Source organism: Ursus maritimus, unplaced genomic scaffold (assembly GCF_017311325.1).
Source record: "Ursus maritimus isolate PB19 unplaced genomic scaffold, ASM1731132v1 scaffold_26, whole genome shotgun sequence".
In the NCBI taxonomy this organism is placed as follows: domain Eukaryota; kingdom Metazoa; phylum Chordata; class Mammalia; order Carnivora; family Ursidae; genus Ursus; species Ursus maritimus.
The window spans coordinates 8,561,769-8,583,500 of NW_024425119.1; the positions used below are offsets into that span (position 1 = coordinate 8,561,769).

The 21,732-nt window shown below is 42.8% G+C and overlaps 1 long non-coding RNA gene across 3 annotated transcripts; it reads right to left on the reverse strand.

The window, feature by feature from the left end:
• Positions 1-1,248: 1,248 nt before the first annotated feature.
• Positions 1,249-15,446, reverse strand: LOC103656161. 3 transcript variants are annotated; one of them, XR_005837833.1, is made up of 4 exons: positions 15,197-15,446; positions 12,575-12,626; positions 9,017-9,162; positions 1,249-2,703 (listed from the first exon to the last, which is right to left on the reverse strand). It is a non-coding gene; the product is annotated as an uncharacterized LOC103656161 (long non-coding RNA). The 3 variants fall into 3 exon arrangements; XR_005837832.1 differs by lacking the exon at positions 12,575-12,626 and having other exon boundaries at positions 15,197-15,445; XR_005837834.1 differs by lacking the exons at positions 1,249-2,703; positions 12,575-12,626 and adding an exon at positions 8,111-8,160 and having other exon boundaries at positions 15,197-15,444.
• Positions 15,447-21,732: the final 6,286 nt, after the last annotated feature.

Here is a 21,732-nt window from a genome sequence, read left to right on the forward strand (position 1 = left end):
GAAGATTTGGGAGAGGAATCAGTACTTCTCTTTTGTCTATGCTTAGTCTGAGATGCATTTTAGCCACTGAAGTAGAGAGAGCAGACAGGCAATAGATGTATGACTCTGGAAATCAGCAGTGAGAAACTTATCACCTTACAAGGCGGCCCGTTTTTGGATGGCTTTAATTACTAGAAACTTCCCTCTATGACGTTGAAATTATTAAAAATGAAATATAATTGTGATACCTACTTCCATTTGGGATTACTGAAAAATACCTATTTTGGGACGCACGACAAATATTTGAAGAAAGTTATCATATTGTCACCATCCTCTTATTCTCTAAGCTAAATAACCCTAGTTCCCTCAGCTGTTCTTCATTACCTTCTTTCAAGATACTTCATCATCCTAGTCATATCTTTTGTAAAGTAGGATCCCAAGGACTAAAGTGATCTGGATAACACATCCCAAACATAAGACTAATATCCCTCTGATTTGTTATTCTTTCAAAAATGTTTGTTCACTTTTTTAAAAAATATGTTATTTATTTATTTGAGAGAGAGAGAGAGAAAGCAGGAGTAGGGGGGAGGGGCAGAGGGAGACGGAGAGGTAATCTCAAGCAGAATCCACACTGAGCGCAGAACCTGATGTGGGGCTCAATCCCAGGACCCTGAGATCATGATCTGAGCCTAAGGCAGACGCTTAACTGACTGAGCCACCCAGGTGCCCCTATGTTTGTTCACTTTTTATAATTTGTCAGTTTCCTTTTCTGCTGTCAGTGTGTTAGGCCCCTGCCGGTGGCATAAGACATTCTTCTAATTTTCTTCTACCATAGTGTTGCTGATTTGGAAATCAGATAACAAACTTATGCTCTGCATCAGATATTAACATTTTGTATTGTATGTTGGGAATATTTTATAGTAATTTAGAAAGAGAGAAAGAGTATGGTTTCTGAGAAGGGCCAACAGAGCCCTCCTATGAAGAAGACTTTACAATCTAGTGAAAAAATCTTTTTTCCTTTGTTTTTCATAACTTATATTCAAAATAAGTTAGTTTGGGACCCCTGGGTGGCTCAGATGGTTAGGTGTCTGCCTTCGGCTCAGGTCATGATCCCAGGGGCCTGGGATCCAGTCCCACATCGAGTCCCCCATCATCATCATCATCATCATCATCATCATCATCATCGGGCTCCTTGCTCTTCGGGGAGCCTGCTTCTCCCTCTTCCTGCCCCTCCCCCTGCTTGTGTGTGCAAGTGCTTGGGCGTGTGCTCTCTCTCTGTCTCTCTGATAACTAACTAACTAACTAAATAAATAAATATAAGCTTTAAAAACAAAAACAAAAACAAACCCAGAAGAAGTTAGTTTTCCAAATAGTTGAGTTCCAGATGGGTTAGGTATTGCAGTCTTTTACCCAAGGATCTCATTAGAGATTTCCTAAGGGAATGGTTCTCACTCAGCAGTGATTTTGCTCCCCAGGGACATTTGGCATTTTTCTGCAGACATATTTGGTTGCTGAGATCATAGCAAAGAGAATGCTACTGGCATCTAGTGGGTGGAGACCAGGGATGCTGCTAATCATCTTACAAGGCACAGGACTAGCCCCAGTAACAAAGAATTACCTGGCTCAGAATAGTACCTTGGTTTTAAAACCCTGGTCTGTGATATTTCTTTGCCCTTTTCTTTCTTTCTTTCTTTCTTTCTTTCTTTCTTTCTTTCTTTCTTTCTCTTTCTTTCTTTCTTTCTTTCTTTCTTTCTTTCTTTCTTTCTTTCGGCTAACCTTATTGGAAAAAAGGTTAGTAAAACCTTAGGTGAAAAATTGATATGATGTAACTTAATGAGTTAATTCTGCATCCAATTAATCACTCCTCTTTCCTTTTATTGCATGTCAATCATGTTAGTAATCTTTCTAGAATTTAGTGGGAAAATAATAAAGCACTACTTTTTCTCACTTCAAAAAATTTTCATAGCTTCCAGTTTGTTGTTGTTGTTGTTGTTTTGCTTTTTAAGTTTGTTTATTGTCTTTTTAGTAATCTCTGTACCCAACGTGGAGCTCAAACTCATGACCCCAAGACCAAGAGTCGCATGCTCTTCCAAGTGAGCCAGCCAGGCACCCCTACAATCTTTTGTCACGTCTCCCAGTCTCCATAATTTTTAGAATAGTAACAAGTGTAAAAAAAAAAAAAAAGAATATTAATTAGTGTTCAGTGATCCAATTTGAGTATTTTTATATCTTTTTTATTTAAAGGAAAATTACACTCTCATTTTTCTCATTGCCATTCCTGGCCATTCGATTTTCTTCCCCATACTTCGTTCATTTTTTCCAGTAGAAAGGTCATGTTTCTTGAGAAGAGGAAAAATCCTGCTTTTCTTCTGTCGTCTCTTAATATTAGATAAATACAATACAACTGAAACTGGAAGCTTTGTTCTCCTTATCTTTCAGGTGCTCCAATGAGGCGCGCAGCTATTTTGGGATGTGGCTATACTCAGAAAGCTCCCTAGTTTGTTACTAGTGAGACAGGCAGGGGCAGAAGTCACCGTCCTGTCACTGTTTGTACTTAGAGGTAGAGGTGTGGGAGACAAAAGAATGCTGTTCACTGCACGTCCTCCACGGTGGGAACGTGCCAGTCTTTTCCTGGGGCTGTTTCATTTCTTGGTATTGACTGCAGGTGTCAAGATCAAAGAGGAAATAATGAGACAGGAGTAAATAGCTTCATTCTCCACGTACCTGAAAGGAGTGAGGGCGGACAGAAACTAAAATGTAATAGGGAAGAAATAAGTTCTTTCCTCAGCCATACCCAAAAAGAACAACCAGGTAGCTCTTTTCAGATGCTTCTAATTTTTCAAATTACAATTGTGTTACCACCCAGAATCTGGTGGTAAAAATAATCCTTCCCCTATCCTCTTATGTTTAGAGCTGGAAATTCATTCATTCATTCATTCTTTCATTCAGATATGTATTGAATGTGTCTATATATACCAGGCACATAAATGAACCAGGGAAGCTTCTAAAAACTTGGAAATTTCAAGTGTATATTTGAAATAGGAATGATAAGTGAGTACCTAATTAATAGTCAAAATACTTCTCTAATTTATCACCTTTCTTCCTGGGGGTAACGAATCACTAAGCATTTGTATAGGCGGTATACTTGTGGAACTCTTGAGATCACAGAGAATAAAACAGCTATGTCCTTCTCCTTCAACCTTATGACCACATTTTAGGGATGCCTGGGTGGTTCAGTTGGTTAATTGTCTGCCTTTGGCTCAGGTCATGATCCCAGGTCCTGGGTCTCGTTCTCTCTCTCTCTGACAAGTAAATAAATAAAATATTAAAAAAAAAAAAAGACCACATTTTAGAATGAGGGGACCGAGACACAGGTCGAATGACTTAACGAATCACTAGCTAGTGTGTAGCACAGCAGGTCAGGACCATAGCTGAGCTGCTACCTGGGTTTTCTAATTTTCAACCTTGTCTTTGTTCTAAAAATAGAAGTGAGAGAAGATAGTTTGCAGAAAGTGCTTTCCACCACCACGGCACCAGGTTGGTTTCTATCCAGAAAGCCTTCTGACCTGAAACAGTGGACAGGATAGTGAAATGAAACAACAGAGTTTGGGGTTCAGGGGTAGGGTTGAGGGAAGCAATGGAAAGAGGAGGTCAGAAAAAGCTCAGAATGAAGGGAACATATTTTAGTTGGGACAAGGCGTGTAAGATAAAAGTGACACGTCTCGTATCTCTGGACGACAAATAGTCCTGTAAAAAAAGGAAAAAATGCAGTAAGATTTTACTTCATTCCCCACCTAAGGGCATAGAGTCAAAGTAGCATGTCTGGTATTCAAAGACTGCAGCAGCATAGCCTGAACTTGCTTTTCCAGCATTATCTCTCACTGGCCTCCTGTAGGCACCCTGCTCTTCAGCTAAATTGGTCAGAGCCCTATTTCCCGACCCTCTGCCCAAACTTCCTGCCACCATGTCTTTGCCAGGGCCCTTCCATTTTCCTGAAATACCCTTCTGTAATCTCTGCCTCTCTCTTCTCTCACCCATCTTTCAAGACCAAGTCCAAATTCTAACTTCATGAAGCCTCTCTGGATTCTTCCCACATGAAGAGAATCTCTGAACACATTGGCTTCCTTCAGAACTTTTTTATCTTGTCCCCTCCATGGCCAGATTGTAACCAACTTGAGGGGGAGGGACTTTGGTCTTCTGCATTATTCCGTAGAGTGCTGTGCATTTTCTAGGCTCTCTGGATACATATTTATGTATATATCTTCATTTTTCTCAATGTTGCCTTTTTAAAAATTCATTAAAATTTTTCTGTATTCATGGGACTCCTGAGTGGCTCAGTTTGTTGGTTGTCTGCCTTCGGCTCAGGTCATGATCCCAGGGTCCTGGGATCGAGCCCCGAGTCAGGCTCCCTGCTCAGCGGGGAGCCTGCTTCTCCCTCTCCCTCTGCCTTTCCCCCTGCTTATGCTCTCTCTCTCTGTGTCAAATAAATAAATAAAATATTTTTTAAAATTTGTTTCTGTATTCAGAAAACCATTGCTTCTTATTGTTTTTATCAGATATTATCTTATCCAAAGATGGAGAGGTCCAGGTAAGCACGCAGCTAATAGGTGAAAATGAAGAATGGAATTGAAAGAAGCCCAAGTTTCTGGCTAGCGTGTGGGGACAAGCCTGACTTTTGGAAAAGAGAGATATTGGAAAAGAGAATGGGATAGACAAAAGGAATATTAAGATGGTGGCTTGTAGCCTGGGAGAAATGGAAAGAAAAAAAGAAGAAAGAGAAAGAATTGTAGAAATTTTGAGATACAAATATTGAAAAGATGGAAGGAGGAATAGTCAAGAGACCAAAAACGTTAGGTCTAAGGGAAAGATCTTAGCCTTTGTCGTCTTTGGGAGGTTCCTTTCAGAACACCACAAGCAAGAAAGGGAAGTGAAAACCAACACAGAAGTAAGGTTATCCGCTGTATAACCTCCCACCGGTCCCTTCCTTGGAAATAAGAATGACTCAGGAAGGCATATGACGATAAAAAAAACACTTCCTTGGAACTGCCGCTGTTCTCAGTGAGGTTGTGTGTGAAGCTGTTTTCACCAGAATCCTGTATGATCTGGTTCAACCCCTGACTGTGTGTCTCCCCTCCTGTGTCTCTACACATATTTCAGGTCCTGGGTTTGCTTATGTCTGTTGCCTTAGAACAACCTCTAATGTGTGCCTCAAACTGTGGGCAGCGTGCCCCCATCCATTTCTGTAAGGTGTTGATGGCACCTTATTACTTATGCAGATTTGACTGTATCAAATCTCATCTGTGTCTGTATCTTTCTGTTTTGTCTTAATCTTGTATTTTTCTCTCTGCCCTCTCTCCCATTCTGCTTCTGTCACAGTTTTTCTAACCAGCTGGCTTACTATGATTTCATCTCCATAGCAACCCCTCCCTGGGGAAGAATGAGGGGAAAAGGAAGGAAGAGAGAGCCTAGAATAGATGGACAATGAGAAACAGGATTGGAGTTGAGGACAACCTTCTGTCCGGGAACAGAGTAGAAACAAACTATGTGGGTGGGTTCCAGTGAAGTCACACGAAAGCCTAAGGGAACACAAATTGGAGGCCGACCCCAGCCCCTGCTAGCATACTCATTAGCAAATTCCTTCTATTTATGCCAAGCTGTCATCTGTTTATCCCTCCCCCGGGATCCAAATTAACTAGTCTTTCTTTCTCTGTTTCTAGGCTTCATAGTTCTTATACATGTATAGTTTCTGATAATGTTAAACTTGAAAAGTGATTTTCTTTAAGATTCATGAATATTCACATTGGAACCACAAGGCCTTTATTTTTTATTTTTTTAAGATTTTATTTAGGAGCGCCTGGGTGGTTCAGTGGGTTAAGCATCTTCCTTCTTCTCAGGCTCAGGTCATGATCTCAGGGTCAAGGGATCGAGCCCCACATCAGGTTCCTGCTCAGCAGAGAGCCTGCTTTTCCCTCTCCTCCCTGCTCGTGCTCTCTGTCACTATCTCTTGTCTCTCTCAAATAAATAAATAAAATCTTTTAAAAAAGTAAAAATAAAAATAAAAAATAAAATAAAGATTTTATTTATCTGAGAGAGAGAGAGATCAGGAGCAGGGGGGAGGGGTAGAGAGAGAAGCAGACTTCCCGCTGAGCAGGGAGCCTGATGCCAATGCCAATGCCGATGCCGATGCTGTACTCCATCCCAGGACCTTGGGATCATGACCTGAGCTGAAGGCAGATGCTTAACCGACTAAGCCCCCAGGTGCCCACAAGGTCTTTCTTTAGATGTGCTATAGTTTTTCCCTAGAATTCATTCTGGACATTAAGCGATCATTAAGTGATCATGAAGAACTCTTGGAATGGCCTTAGAAAAGGACAAAAACAAAAAACAAAAAACAAAAAACGGGGTGCCTGGGTGGCTCAGTCGGTAAGCGTCTGCCCTCGGTTCAGGTCATGATCCCAAGGTCCTGGGATTGAGTCTGCCGTCAGGCTCCCTGCTCAGAAAGAAGTCTATTTCTCCCTCTCCCCCTCCCCACTGCTCTCATGCACACGCATTCTCTCTTTCTCAAATAAATAAATAAAATCTATTTTTAAAAAGGACAAAAAAGGGGCACCTGGGTGGCTCAGTTGGTTAAGAGCCTTCTTCTGCTCAGGTCATGACCCCATGGTCCTGGGACTGAGTCCACATCAGGCTCCTTACTCGGTGGGGAGCGTGCTTTTCCCTCTGCCTGTCGCTCCCCTGCTTGTGCTTGCTCTCTCCCTCTCTCCCTCTGTGTCAAATAAATAAAATATTTAAAAAAAAATTTTAATGATATTGTGCACTCACATGTAGGACCAGAATGTTAGATATGAGATTCAATAAGCGGGAAAAGGTTTTACAGGGGCGTCTGCGTGGCTCGGTTGGTTAAGCATCCTACTCTTGATTTCGGCTCAGGTCTTGGGGTCCTGGGATCGAGCTACATGTCCAGCTCCACACTCAGTGTGGAGTCTGCTTGAGTTTCTTTCTCTCTCCATCTCCCTCTGACCCTCCCCACTCTCTCTCTCTCTCTCAAGTAAATAAATGGATTTTACCAAAACAACAACAACAACAAAAACAAAAACAAAAAAAACTTTAAAGAAGGTTTTGCAAACAATGGTATTTGTTTTACTAAGGAATGTGAGGTAGTGGAATCATTCTGCCCAGAGATTTTTTTTTTTTAAAGATTTATTTATTTATTTATTTATTTGACAGAGAGAGAGGGAACACAAGCAGGGGGAGTGGGAGAGGAAGAAGCAGGCCCCCAGCAGATGAGCCTGATGTGGGGCTTGATCCCAGGACCCCGGGATCACGCCCTGAGCCGAAGGCAGACTCTCAATGACTGAGCCACCCAGGCGCCCCGTGCCCAGAGATCTTTAAAACCAAATAGGTATCCTTATATCTTTAAAGGAAATTGGCTAGATCAGCAATCGCCTTTTAAGCTCTGTTTTCCCACAGCTTCCCTTGACCTTAACCTGGAGAGCTTGTTAAACACACATTCCTGAGCCCTAACCTTCGAGATTGGGATAGCATCCTCCTGGGGCTGGGGGAGGGGTGGTGGAAGGGGTATGAATCTGTATTTCTAACAGGCTCCCTGGAGATGATGGGGCTGATCCATGGACACATTTGAGTAGCGCTAGTCTAGATGATTTCCGACGTCACGGAATACAGTTGACGTACGTGGTACGTGAATGCGTGGATACTGGATATTGCATTCCTCTTGGGTTAAAATATCTTTTCTTTGGGAGTGGAAGAGGACAAATGAGCTAACTCATACAGGTTTTGTTTTTTCCTTTGCAAACTGTGATATCCATTTGACAACTTTTTTTGTTCTGTAGCATGACCAACCATCCCCATTTGCCCAGGCCCTTTTTCAGGGCTTAAACTGGGACAGTCCAGGGCACAGGGTACATTTGGGTGACTTCTCCATTCACACGAGGCCAGTGAAATAAGAGGAATATATTTTTTTAAAACAAATTTGACTAGAAATCAGAAAACGTGGTTTCTAGGGGCGCCTGGGTGGCTCAGTCCTTAAGCGTCTGCCTTCGGCTCAGGGCGTGATCCCAGTGTTCTGGGTTCGAGCCCCGCATCAGGCTCCTCGCTGGTAGCCTGCTTCTTCCTCTCCCACTCTCCTGCTTGTGTTCCCTCTCTCGCTGGCTGTCTCTCTCTCTGTCAAATAAATTAAAAAAAAAAATCTTAAAAAACAAAAAAAAGAAAATGTGGTTTCTAGTTCTAATTCATAATGTGTTAATTTTATGACTTTAAATGGGACATTTAAATTGTCTTTGTTTCACTTTCTACACCAGTAAAATGGAGATAGTATTATCTATTCCACTTACTTCACAGAAATGTTTTAAAGATCAATTGAAACAATGTGTATAAAATTTTTTTATTAAAACACCATACGTATATTAAGACACAGATGTAGCTCACTTGTTTTTATTTAGAATTGATTACTTACTGACAAAAAATAGCAACCCAGCAATTCTGTTCCTAAGTATATAACCAAGAGAAAGGAATTCATACATATGGCAAATGCCAAGAATGTTTATGATAGCTCAAAACTAGAAACAGTAATGTGCTTGTCAAAAGGAGAATGGATAGATAAATTTTGGCATATCCACAAATGGAATACTACTCAGCAGTAGCAAGGAATGAACTCGTGATACACACTATATAATACAGATACTATGTTGAGTGAAAAAAAAAAAATCCTAGCTCAAAAGAGTACATACTATATGACTCCATGTATATACAGATCAAGAACAACGTAATTCATCAATGATGATAGAAGTAAGTATAGTGGGGCGCCTGGGTGGCACAGCGGTTAAGCGTCTGCCTTCGGCTCAGGGCGTGATCCCGGCGTTATGGGATCGAGCCCCATATCAGGCTCCTCCGCTATGAGCCTGCTTCTTCCTCTCCCACTCCCCCTGCTTGTGTTCCCTCTCTCGCTGGCTGTCTCTATCTCTGTCAAATAAATAAATTAAAAAAAAAAAAAAAAAGAAGAAGTAAGTACAGTGGTTACCTCTGGGAAGGGAGGCTATGTACTGGAACAGACATGAGGAAACCTTCTGGGGAGCTGGAAGTGTTCTGGGTTCTAGATCTTGATCTGGGTAGTGGTTATACGGATGAATACAGATGTAAATCTTCACCTTCGTGCATTTTTACCTGCTTTATTATATATTAAAAAGAAAAAGAAGGCATAGAGAAAGAACTCAGTCTCAAATCTGAGCCCACTAGAAGACACATTCTTTTTGTTGAACTGTTTCTAACAACCTTCAAAGAGGCTTGCTTTTGTGACTCGTACATCTACTTTGTGATCTAGAGGTCATCCCCTCGTCCAGCAGCTGTCTTGGTTTCTAGACTTGAGTAATATGTGACAGTAAAGGGAAGTGGAAACCCTGTGTCACTGGTGAGGAAGAGGGCCAGGTTTACATCAACATTGCAACAAGTCTTTGTTTTTATTGCCTCTTTTCTTTTCTTTTTTTTTTTATCTTGGTGCCCCTAAACCTGCTTTTCTTAGATTGATTTTTCACCCTTCCGGATACATCATACCCTTTGGTGGAGGGGAGTGGGGGTTGGCCTTCACATTTTCTTTACGTCTCGTCAGTAGCGTACTTTCCCATATTTTCTAATACATCTCATTAAACTCAGTGAGTTTTCTTTTATGAGTCCATTCTGGGGATTCACTTCCTGTTCCCCTGCCAAGGAGACTTCCAGTAGCCTTTACGCCTGTGTTCCTAGACTTGACTTGTTTTCGAAACAGTGCCTGGGATATGCCCAGTACCAGCCCCCTGGGGAATTCTTCCTGATGTACCCTTCTCATCTCACTTTGTACTCAGCAGAATTCTGTGTCTGGTATGTTGTATTCACCCTCAGCCTGCCTTAGGTAAAAAAGAAAACTGAGGAAAAAAGAAATCATTTATTTCTCAGGAAGGTTTAGTCAGGTGACCAAGTTGTCAGGGGGTCTAAAAAGGAGAGATTATCAAAAATACATACTAAGTGGAGGGAGAGCAGAAAGCATGAATGTCATTGCATGTGCTTCCCCCTTTTAAACTGTGCTGCTCTAGTTTCTTACTTATTTCTGCAACATCAGTGTTTGTTTCATAGAAGGCACTTAAGTGTAATGCATGAGAATATATGTAAGGTGCCACTGAAGAACGACAGAGTAACTGCAGCAAGGATCAGGGGGTTAGAGGAACTTTCCGAGATGCAAATCTGCAGGGTTACAGTGTTTGCGTGCGTGTTTATATCTGTCAGAAGTCATGACCCTGCACCTAAAATGTATGAATTGTATCTATTTTATACATGAAATTGACTTTAAAAAACAGAATCAAGGTGCTACAAGGGCATTAAGAAGATTTGTAAAGATCCGAGGCCCGATGACATGTGAAATGTGGACCGTACATAGGAGAGAGGGAGGGAATAAGAGGTGAGAAAATAAGAGAAGAAAAAAAGAAAAGACCAGACCGGACACGGGGCTAAACAGGCATGGTTGGGGGGCAAAATGGAGGAGTAGGGGGCTTGCAGACTGACCGATACCGATGAGTGAGGCCAAAAGGGATGTTTGGGGATTAGTTGTGCAGAACAAAAACATGTGCCCTTGAGGCAAAAACCTTTGTATAACCTTTTGCATCTCTCTAGAGATGCCTCGGATTCCTGGAAATTGTAACTCTCTCTGGCCAATGGGGTGGCGGTTCCTCCAAGCCCTCTCGGCGGCTGAGCGGAAGGGCGGGCGCGGCGGGTGGCCGGGTGGCGGGCTCGGAGCTCAGCGTCACCTTCTCGTCACTGCCTGGGACGTGCCGCGTGGCACGGTGCCCGCGGCGCGCAGGCATCCTGTCCCCCTCCCCCCAAGCTGGGAATCCCTGTGAGGGGCTGCACCCCATAGAGTCACCTGCACGCGGTCTTTTCCTCCGGACCAGTTTTGGCCAAGGAGGATATGCAGTGAAAAGAATGAAAGTGGAAAGGGGCACGGGGAGCTTAGGAGAAAAAGACCGAGCAGAGTGCAAGGCTGGGGAAAGAGGGGACATGGAAACCGGGTAGCAGAATGTGTGTGAGGAGGAGGGAGAAAGCGCAGTTAGGGGAAGAGGTGGACTGAGCTAGTAGAAGAGACAGAAAAGCAATGATTTTGAATTAATCAAGATGCCGAGAAACGTGTGGCAAGGTTGGGAGTGGAAGAGCAGTGAGGATGGAGGCCTCGAAGAAGAGAATAAACTTGTAGAGGGAAATGGAGAAAAAGCACGTTGCAGATGTAGGGCCCAAGGGCAGGCTCCCCCCAAATGTGCCCCTTTGGGATATTCATTAATTTAAATAAAAGTTAGGTGTTGGGTTTTTTTTTTTTTAAGATTTTATTTATTCATTTGAGACAGAGATACAGAGAGAGCCTGAGCAGGGGAGAGGCAGAGGGAGAGGGAGAAGCACACTCCCTGCTGAGCCGGGAGCCCCATGTGGGGCTGGATGCTAGAACCCCAGGATTATGACCCGAGCCAAAGGCAGTTGCTTAACTGTCTGAGCCACCCAGGCGTCCCTAAATAAAAGTTAGTTAAGAGGGGCACCTGGGTGACGTAGTCGGTTAAGCCTCTACAACTGGGTTTTGGCTCAGGTCGTGATCGCAGGATCCTGGGATGGATTCCTCCTCTCCAGCACTGGGCTCCCTGGCTTGCTCCTTTTCTGCCTCTCACCCTCTCCCTCTGCCCCTCCCCCCGCTCGTGTATGTAGGTGCGGGCGCGCTCTCTTTCTCTCTGATAAATAAATCTTTTTTTTAAAAGTTATTTAAGAGACAGCCTATGCAATAAAGACATTCAGACATCCCTCTGTCCCCTGCAAGCAGAAAATAAATCTCCCGTGTGAAAGGTAGCGTCCCTGTACCAAGAGCTGAGGAGACATCCTTATCACTAGACATAGGAAATGTAGAGCCCAGAAGGCTGTCCAAACAACCTTTGTTACTTTGTACTAATTTACCATCCCAGCCCAAATTCTGCTTAGAATTCCTTACTGATTGAAGCTCCCAAAGTTAAATTTTCTCTGTATTGTCAATTCCTCGGATTTATTGTCTCTGTCTAAACAGTGTAAAAACTACCTACCTTGGTTATTTCTTTAAGTCTCAATTTCATTATTGGGCCTCTCTGTGCACATAATAAAACTTTGGGGTTTGGTTTCTCCTGTTAATCTGTCTCATGTAAATTTTTAAAAAAGATTTTATCTATTTTTTTTGTCAAAGAGGGAAAGCACAAGCAGGGGGAGCAGCAGCAGGCAGAGGGAGAAGAAAGTTCCCTGCTGAGCAGGGACCACCCCCCCCATGGGGGACTGGATCCCAGGATCCCGGGATCATGACCTCAGCAGAAGGCAGGCCCTAACCCAACTGAGCCAACCAGGTGCCCCTGTCTCATGTAAATTTAATTCTTAGTACAGGTGGAAGACTTTGAAGGATACAGGAAGAATCTTTCCTACCATTCACAAGCAAATGGGTTTGCACACCCCTTGCCATGGCAGAAGGGGTGCCTGAAAGGAGAACAAGTAGAAACCAGGAAAGGGGGAAAAGTGTAAATCAAGAACTCCCCTTTTCCTGCCTCAGTTCCCTTACCATTCAGGTGTAAATTCCTCTGTTGGTGTTTATCTTTCTTTCCCTTCTTGTACTATGGAGAAAAACAAGCACCATGTTTTAAAAACAAGATGACTTACATATCATGACATTCTATTTGTATATTATATTTTAGTTATGCACTTGGTAGTATCCCTTCGTGCCAGTTAATGTAAATTTCTATGACTTTGGGTAGATATATTCAGCATATATGTGTCTTCAAAGCAGTATTTGTCATATTGCAGAAAGTCAATCATTAGAAAATTCAATTATGTTCTACTTTAAACACACCGACTGTGCCACATTAAAATCTGAATTTGTAGAGAAATGAATTAGAAGAGTCATTTATATTACAGAATTATGCAGGGCTTTAAAAATTATTAGTTTTACTTTTGCTTTTTATAACACGCTTTCATAGTATATTTAAAAATATGATTCAGCAGGGCCCCTGGGTGGCTCAGTTGGTTAGGCGTTTGCCTTGGCTCAGGTCATGATCCCAGGGTCCCAGGATTGAGTCCTGCATCAGGCTTCCTGTGCAGTAGGGAGTCTGCTTCTCCCTTTCCCTCTGCTACTCACCGCTCCCCCGCTTGCGCTCTCTCTTGCTCACTCTCTCAAATAAATCTTTTTTAAAAATAAAAAAATAAAAATATGACTCAGCATCTAGCAGTGACAGAACCCAGTAAGTGCAGGATCAACAAATTAATGATCTGTATTTAATAATGTATTCTATTTATAATGATTTATTCAGAGACCTAATTCCACTAAGGTCCTTATTCCTCTGCTGTTCTCCACAGAACCCCATTTCTCACCCATCACTTCATTAGGTAAATGGGCAACGAGTGGTAACATTTTGGCTCCAGCTTTTACAACTTGCACTTCACTGGAAAAATGGGAGTTCCCTGGCAACAGGGCATTACATCTCTCAGCGCGTTGCTGTACGCTTCGGCCATCCCCACGACCCTCTTGCCTGTACCATCTTCGGCGGCTATATGAAATGCAATGTGTCTGCTACCTTTTGGGGTCACAAAAAATGACCATGGAGCTAAGAAAGACAGGGAGATTGGACTTGAGCATTAGCCATCAATCCGTCTTTTATTAACCACTTCTCTAATCCAGGTCTTAGTTTTCCTCTCCCTAATAATTTGGAGGTCAGATGTTCACTATGTTTGGAGGTCACTATGTTCAAAATGGCCACCTGGGATTTAGGCGTTATTATACACACTGTGTTTCTAGATAAGTAAAAAGAACCAGGTGAACCTCTCAGCCCCCAGTAAACCTAGGGAACCAGTTTGAGAGGGTACTCTCAGCACTAGTAAGTGTTCCTCCCATTCCCTGTTACAAGAAAGGAGAGAAATTTGGGGCGCCTGGGTGGCACAGCGGTTAAGCGTCTGCCTTCGGCTCAGGGCGTGATCCTGGCGTTCTGGGATCGAGCCCCACATCAGGCTCCTCCGCAAGGAGCCTGCTTCTTCCTCTCCCACTCCCCCTGCTCGTGTTCCCTCTCTCGCTGGCTGTCTCTATCTCTGTCGAATAAATAAATAAAAATCTTAAAAAAAAAAAAAAAGAAAGAAAGGAGAGAAATTTGGAGAATAAAATCCTATGTCCTAGTCTCTGCTTTTTACACCTCCTTGGTAGGCCCACTTTTTTTTTGCATTCCCTAACATGAATTCCTCAGAGATTGTTACTACTCAAGATGTCTGTACCCGCCCTCCTGCCGTGTATTCCATTCTCCCCTTACTCTGTAACCCAGCTGCACTGCCCGTTGCCTTCCTTCCCCTGACTTGGACCTGGATAACCCCCAGGATTCTCACAACTTTATGAAACTGTTTCATTTGATTCATCTATTGTCTAACTCAGGAGTTGGCAAATTTTCCTTAAAAGGTCAAAGACTGTGGGCGCCTGGGTGGCTCAGTTGGTCAAGTGTCCCAGGGTCCTGGGCTCGAGCCCCGCATCCAGCTTCCTGCTCCCTGCTCAGCGGGGAGCCTGCCTGCCGCTCCCCCTGCTTGTGCTCTCTCTCTGTGTCAAATAAATAAAATCTTTAAAACTGAACAAAAGGTCAGATACTAAATACTTAAGGCTTGGTACGGCCCTATAGTCTCTTGTCACAACTGTTCAACTCTGACATTATAGGGCAAAAGCAGCCATTGACAATATATAAATGAATGAGCGTGGCTGTGTACCAGCAAAATTTTACTTATGGATACTGGAATTTGAATTTCATATAATTTTTTTGCAGTAATGTCTGTGCCCAACATGGGGCTCAAACTCAAGACCCCGACTGAGATCAAGAGTCACATGCTCCACTGACCGGGCCAGTCAGGCAGCCCAGAATTTCATAGAATTTTTACAAGTCACAAAATACTATTCTTTTTTTAAGATTATTTATTTATTTATTTATTTGACAGAGAGGGAGACAGCCAGTGAGAGAGGGAACACAAGCAGGGGGAGTGGGCGAGGGAGAAGCAGGCTCCCTGCAGAGGAGCCTGAGGTGGGGCTCGATCCCAGGACACCGGGATCACGCCCTGAGCCGAAGGCAGACCCTTAACGACTGAGCCACCCAGGTGCCCCACAAATGCTATTCTTTTAAATTTGTTTTCAACCATTTAAAAATGTAAAAACTATTCTTACTTTTTGGGTGGTACAAAAACAGGCTCTCCAGATCCATTATTCCTGAAGTAAGTGTGGCCTTTTTCCCCTTTGGTATATTCTCTTGTCAGAGACAGCACTGATAAGGAGCAAGAGCTTTCTTTCCCTCACGTAGCCTCCTTCCCTGCTCTCCTCATCTCTCTCCACCTATGAGGATCTCGCCATAGCCTGAAAATAAGGATCTTTACTACAGCAGTCGGGGAGGTTGGCTCCCTTTCCCACAACTCTTGAACAGCCACATATCATCAGCCTCCAGATTTACTGCACCCCAACCATGCTTCCTGTTTATGACCAGTGGCTTAACTAAGAAGGGAGCAAACACGGGCTCCACTTCTAGGAGGAACGAGATGGGGGGTGGGGATGGGGAAACACTGGCTATCCCAGATACTTTTTTCTAAACCCACATTTGACAGTATCTTTCTTGGAATATACAGCAATATAGCGTAGAAGTACATTCGAACTAGTTCTGCCCCAAACTGTGGTCATAAGCAAATTACTTGTAGATTTCTTTTGGGAAATCAGAATGGTAATACTAAATTTAAAGTACTGTTGTGAATTGTAAATGAGGTAACATGCTAAGCACCTGGCACTTAACAAATAACAGCTTCATTTACTACAGAGAAGAATATTTGAGTTTCTCACAAGCAATTGGAGAATCTTTGGAAAGTCTTTAGGTTCTTAAGAAGAATGAGGATCTAGACTTTTTTTTTAAAAAAAAGATTTTATTTATTTATTTGAGAGAGAGAGAGTGCGTGCAAACGCAGCTGGCTGGAAGCAGCAGGGGGAAAAGCAGACTCCCTGCTGAGTGGGGAGCTGGGCCAGCTCAGTGCAGGACCCTGAAATCCTAACCTTAGCTGAAGGCAGATGCTTAACCCATTCAGCCACCCAGGCACCCCATGGATCTAGACTTTAACCCAAGACCTACAGTAATTTATCTCTGAGCATACATATTCATCTGTGAAATTCGGTAGATATGTCTGTTTCTTTTTTCTTTTCTTTTTAGACAAACACTTATATGATGTTAAATATGGGGGACTGTTCTAAGTGCTTTACACATATTAATTGATTTAATTTAATCCTCCTTACAAATCTGATGAAGTAGACTCTATTATTACCTTCATTTTACATATGAGGAAATAGAAGCACAGTGGAGTTAAATGACCTTCCCAAGATCACACGGTGTGAGTAGCAAGCAGAGCTAGGACTCAAACCCGGGATGTCTGGCTCCAGAATCCATGGTCTTAGCTACACTTGCTTTAAAGTAATTTTTGAGGGACAGCCTGCTGGCTCAGTCGGTGGAGCATGTGACTCTTGATCTTGGGGTTGTGGGTTGGAGCCCCACGTTGGGTGTAGAGATTACTTAAGAATAAAATACTAAAAAAAGAAAGAAAATAAAATATTTATTTTATTTTCTTTATTTTTTTAAAGATTTTATTTATTCGATAGCTAGAGACACAGAGAGAGAAGGAACACAAGCAGGGGGAGTGGGAGAGGGAGAAGCGGGCTTCCCACTGAGCAGGGAGCCCGATGCGGGGCTCGATCCCAGGACCCTGCGATCATGACCTGAGCCAAAGGCAGATATTTAACTACTGAGCCACCCAGGTGCCCCAGAAAATAATATTTTAAAGCATAGAAATAAAAAGTAAAAATATGTACATAACCCCAATACACTTGAATTTAAACTCCATTCAAGCAGCAAATGGAGTTCTCCTACCACCTTCACCACCATATCCCTGATATCTAAAACTGGGCCTAGCAACATAGATCTGTATGAATGAATAAATGAATTAATCCAGACCCATATCCCATTGTAGATTTTCCAGGCCATTTGTCTTTCTTCTTCACTATTGCTGTCAGTGTGTTTATCTGCTGTTGCTTCTTAATAGTATTAGGAGGGAGAAAGCCAGTGAATATCAAGTTAAGGCCCAAAGCCCTGAAAGGGCCACAAGTCAAGAGTGTAAGATTTAATGGACGACCTGTTTTCCTTTAATTTTGTAAAAACGCGTGTAAACTTATTTCTAGTTATCTTAAAATAGCCATCTACACGTAACTGGAATTAAATTGGGTTAAAAAGTCCCCCTGGAACCGAATATTTAAAAAATTTAGATTGTGATTTTAATCAGAGTAATACATTTGAATAGTTACAGGATTATAGGGACAGACTATCAAAGTCAACATTCCTTCCACACATTTTTTCTATTAGGTACATATTCATTCAGTAAATCTGCACCCAGCCATGCAAGAACAACTCAGGGTTTTACACACCCATGAGATTGTACAGATTCATGTCAAATAGAGAAGAACCAAAGAGGATGAGGAAAAAACAGGACAGTAAGGGACATACAGATATTGCCTGCGTCCCTGGGTAGCATCAGCGTAAAAATAAATTCCGCGGCAGGAGGGGAGAAGCAGAAGAGTACAAAAGAGACGGGAACCTTTGGTCAGCCCTGAGTGATGGAACTAGTCACTTAGGAGATTTGGCAGACGCTCTACAAAGCACGTCTGCACTCGATGATGTAGCCTCCTAAAAAAACGCAGGCAGGCGGGGCTTAACCTACGGGGTAGCACAGAGGAGAGGAGATTCTTGGGTTTCTGGGCCCGCCTCATCCAAATACTCCAGGGACTTCCTGATTCAAGTGGAGGCTGAAAACAAGAAGGCCAATTATTTGTAAAAAAAAAAAAAAAAAGATGTGTAAATTAGGGAAGCTGGTTTTTCACAGAAAGATAACATGGCACTTGTAAATGAAGCATGTATAGGAGACATAAAATGATTATAAGTACAGTGGCTAGAAGACTGTTTAGCACATAACAGACACTGGATAAAATTTGCTGAGCGCACATAGTATGGACAGTTTTAGTAAGAAGAAGACACGGTTCTGTTTAGCTCCAGAGAACTTTACCTCCGCTGCTTCACATCTCTTCCTTTTTGAGTTGCTAAAGGCAAAAGCTAAAATATCAAAGTGGCCGTTTGGATGAGTTAAGGTGAAGATTTTTAGTCTCCTCCAACTCTGACCCGTGATGAGGTTCGGCTGTACTTCTCACTAAAGTCCCCTAATAATCAGTGGCCCTGTGACTGCTTGCTCTTAACCTCCCCCCTGCTGGGAGGGAATTAGAGCCTCTGACTTGAAAAGGGCAGGTTCTTTGTGGGGCCACCTGCAGCTCAGACCAGCTCTGAGTGGGTGGAGAACTAACTTGAAAGCAGACAATGCCTGCAGTTTCCATCCTGTAATTCCACTGATGACCCAGGAGAGGTCAGATTCTTTTCCTCCCCCTTCTTACCACACCCAAGGCTTGGCAGCAACTTTGGCTGTTTTCTGGGTATTGTGCTCCTTTCTGAGCCTGTGATAAGAGCTTGTGCTCCCCCTGCCCCCTCAGAGTAGTACTCTGAAATCCAACATTTGCAGTCACTTTAAGGGCATTTTTGTACTGTCCAGTCCATCTTAGTAAAACCCCACATTAATAAACACCCTAGGGCTTCAACAGCCTTTTCCTAGAGAGCTTGATAGATTTTTTTTCTGAGGACTTGGCTTGTACTGGGCCGGGAGGGTCACCAAAGCTGGGGAAGTGCCCTAATAAAAGAACGCAAAACTCTAATTATGAAACATTGTATTGAACAGTAGAGGCATTGCTCCCGACGTCATCCACAGATTGGCACTTGCTTATGGTTTTCTGAAAGGGTGGATATGAGTCAGTTCGGTTATCAGTATTCAGTAGCTGTCTTCCTGTAAATGAGCCAGGCAGGGGTATCCTGGTGATAGTGTCAGACTAATAGCCACAAAGGGAACGCAGGACATTTATGGTTTTAGAGCACTGCCAGAGTCAACTTAAGGAACCTAAAGAAAGCTCTTTGCTTCTTGCAAGCATCTATGTTCTCTACCAACAACTGATTAAAAGTTGACACTTAATAATACCTGTTTATGATCCAGCAGTCACACTCCTTGTTATTTACCCAAATGAATTGGAAGTCAATATCCACAGGCGCACCTGTGCATAAATGTTTATAGCTTTATTCATAATTGCCCAAACTTGGAAGCAACCAAGATGTCCTTCAGTAGGTAAATAGGTAACAAGATGTGGTATGTCCAATGAAATATTATATAGTGCTAAAAAGAAATGAGCTATTAAAAAGAAAAGAAAAGGAAAGAAGAAAGGAGCTTATCAAGCCACAGAAAGACACGGGAGGAACTTTCAATACATATTAGTAAGTGAAAGAAGCCAATCTAAAAAGACTGCGGACTCTCTGATTCCAACTGCAGGTATACTTCATTTTCTTTTCTTTCTTTTTTTTTAAAGATTTTATTTATTTATTTGAGAGAGAGAGCACGCACAGAGGAGAGCGAGAGGGAGAAACATACTCCCTGCTGAGCAGGGAGCCCCATGTGGGGCTCGATCCCAGGATCCCAGGACCCTGACCTGCGCCAAAGGCAAACACTTAACCAACTGAGCCACCCAGGCACCCCTATACTTCATTTTCTTGAGCTTCCCTTCATTGTTCTCCACAGATACTACATTTTTTTTTTTTTTACAAATTGTAGCAATCTTGGATCAGTCAAGTCTATTGGCAGCCATTTGCTGATTTGGTGTCTCTGTGTCACGTTTTGGTAATTTGCACAGTATTTCAAGCTTACTCATTGATGGTACATTTGTTATGGTGATCCATGATCAGTGATCTTTGCTGTTACTATTTTTTCTTTTTATTATTATCATTATTATTTTAGAGAGAGCACAAGTGGGGTGGGGAGGGGCACAGAGAGAGGGAGTGAGAATCTTAAGCAGGCTCCACACCTCCACGCCCAGCACAGAGCCTGATGTGGGGCTTGATCTCATGGCGCTGAGATCATGACCTGAGACGAAATGAAGAGTTGGACGCTTAACCAGCTGAGGCACCCAGCCGCCCGCCCCTAATATTGCTATCGTAATTGTTTTCAGGTGCCGCAAACCACACCTATACCAGATGGCAAACTCGATACATGTTTTGTGTGTTCTGATTGCTCTACCAGCTGGCCATTCATTCCACTTGCCCTCTCCTCCAACCTCCCTTTTCCAGGAGACCAACAATATTGAAATTAGGCCACTTAATAACACTACGAGGGCCTCTCAGTGTTCAAGTGAAAGAGTCATATATCCCTCACTTTAAATTGAAAGCTAGAAATGAATGTGTTTAGTGAGGAAGGCATATTGAAAACCAAGCTAGTCTGAAAGCCCAGTCTCTTGTACCAAACAGCCAAATTATGAGTACAAAGGAAAAGTTTTTGAAGGAAATGTGTTATTCTAGTGAACACGGAAATGATAAGAAAGTGAAATGGGGCACCTGGTTGGTTCAGTTGGTTAAGTGTCTGCCTTTGGCTCAGGTCATGATTCTGGGGTTCTGGGATCGAGTCCCATGTTGGGCTTCCTGCTCTGCTTCTCCCTCTCCCTCAGCTGCTCGCCCTGCTTGTGCTCTAGCTCTCTCCTCTTCCAAACGAATAAATAAAATCTTAAAAAAAAAAAAAGAAGAAGAAGAAGAAAAGAAGAAAGAAAGAAAGTGAAACAGCCTTATTACTGATATGGAAAAAGTTTTAGTGATCTGGATAGAAGATCAGACCAGCTACTACATTCCCTTGAGCCAAAGCCTCATCCAGAACAAGACCATAACTCTCCTTAATTCTATGGAGGCTGAGAGGCAAGAAGGCTGCAGAAGAAAAGCTTGAAGCTAGTGGATGTTGATTTGTGGGGTTCAAGGAAAGAAGCCATCTTTATAACATAAAAGTGCAAGGTGAAGCAGCAAGTGCTGTTGGAGAAGCTGCAGCAAGTTCTCTGGAAGATCAAGCTCAGATCATTCATGAAGGCGGCCACACTAAACAACAGATGTTCAATGGAGACAGACAGCCTTCTGCTGAAAGAAGGTGTCATCTAGGACTTTCATAGTTAGAAAGTAGTCAGTGCCTGGCTTCAAACTTTCAGAGGACAGGCTGACCTTCTTGTAAGGGCTGATGCAGCTGGTGAGTAAGCTGAAGCCAATGCTCATTCGCCATCTGAAAATCCCAGGCCCTCAAGAATTATGCTAAGTCTACTCTAAATGGGACAGCAAAGCCTGGATGACAACATACCTGTTTACAACATGGTTTACTAAGTATTTTGAGACCTACTGCCCAGAAGAGAAGATTCCTTTCCAAATATGACTGTTCATTGATGATACACCTGGTCACCCAAGCCTCTGTTGGAGATGTCCAATGAGATTCACGCTGTTTTCATGCCTGCTAATATAGCATCCATTCCATAGCCCACAGATCAAAGAATAAGTCTACTTCAAGTTTTATTATTTAAGAAATACATTTAGGGGCGCCTGGGTGGCACAGCGGTTAAGCGTCTGCCTTCGGCTCAGGGCGTGATCCCGGCGTTATGGGATTGAGCCCCACATCAGGCTCCTCCGCTATGAGCCTGCTTCTTCCTCTCCCACTCCCCCTGCTTGTGTTCCCTCTCTCGCTGGCTGTCTCTATCTCTGTCAAGTAAATAAATAAAAAATCTTTAAAAAAAAA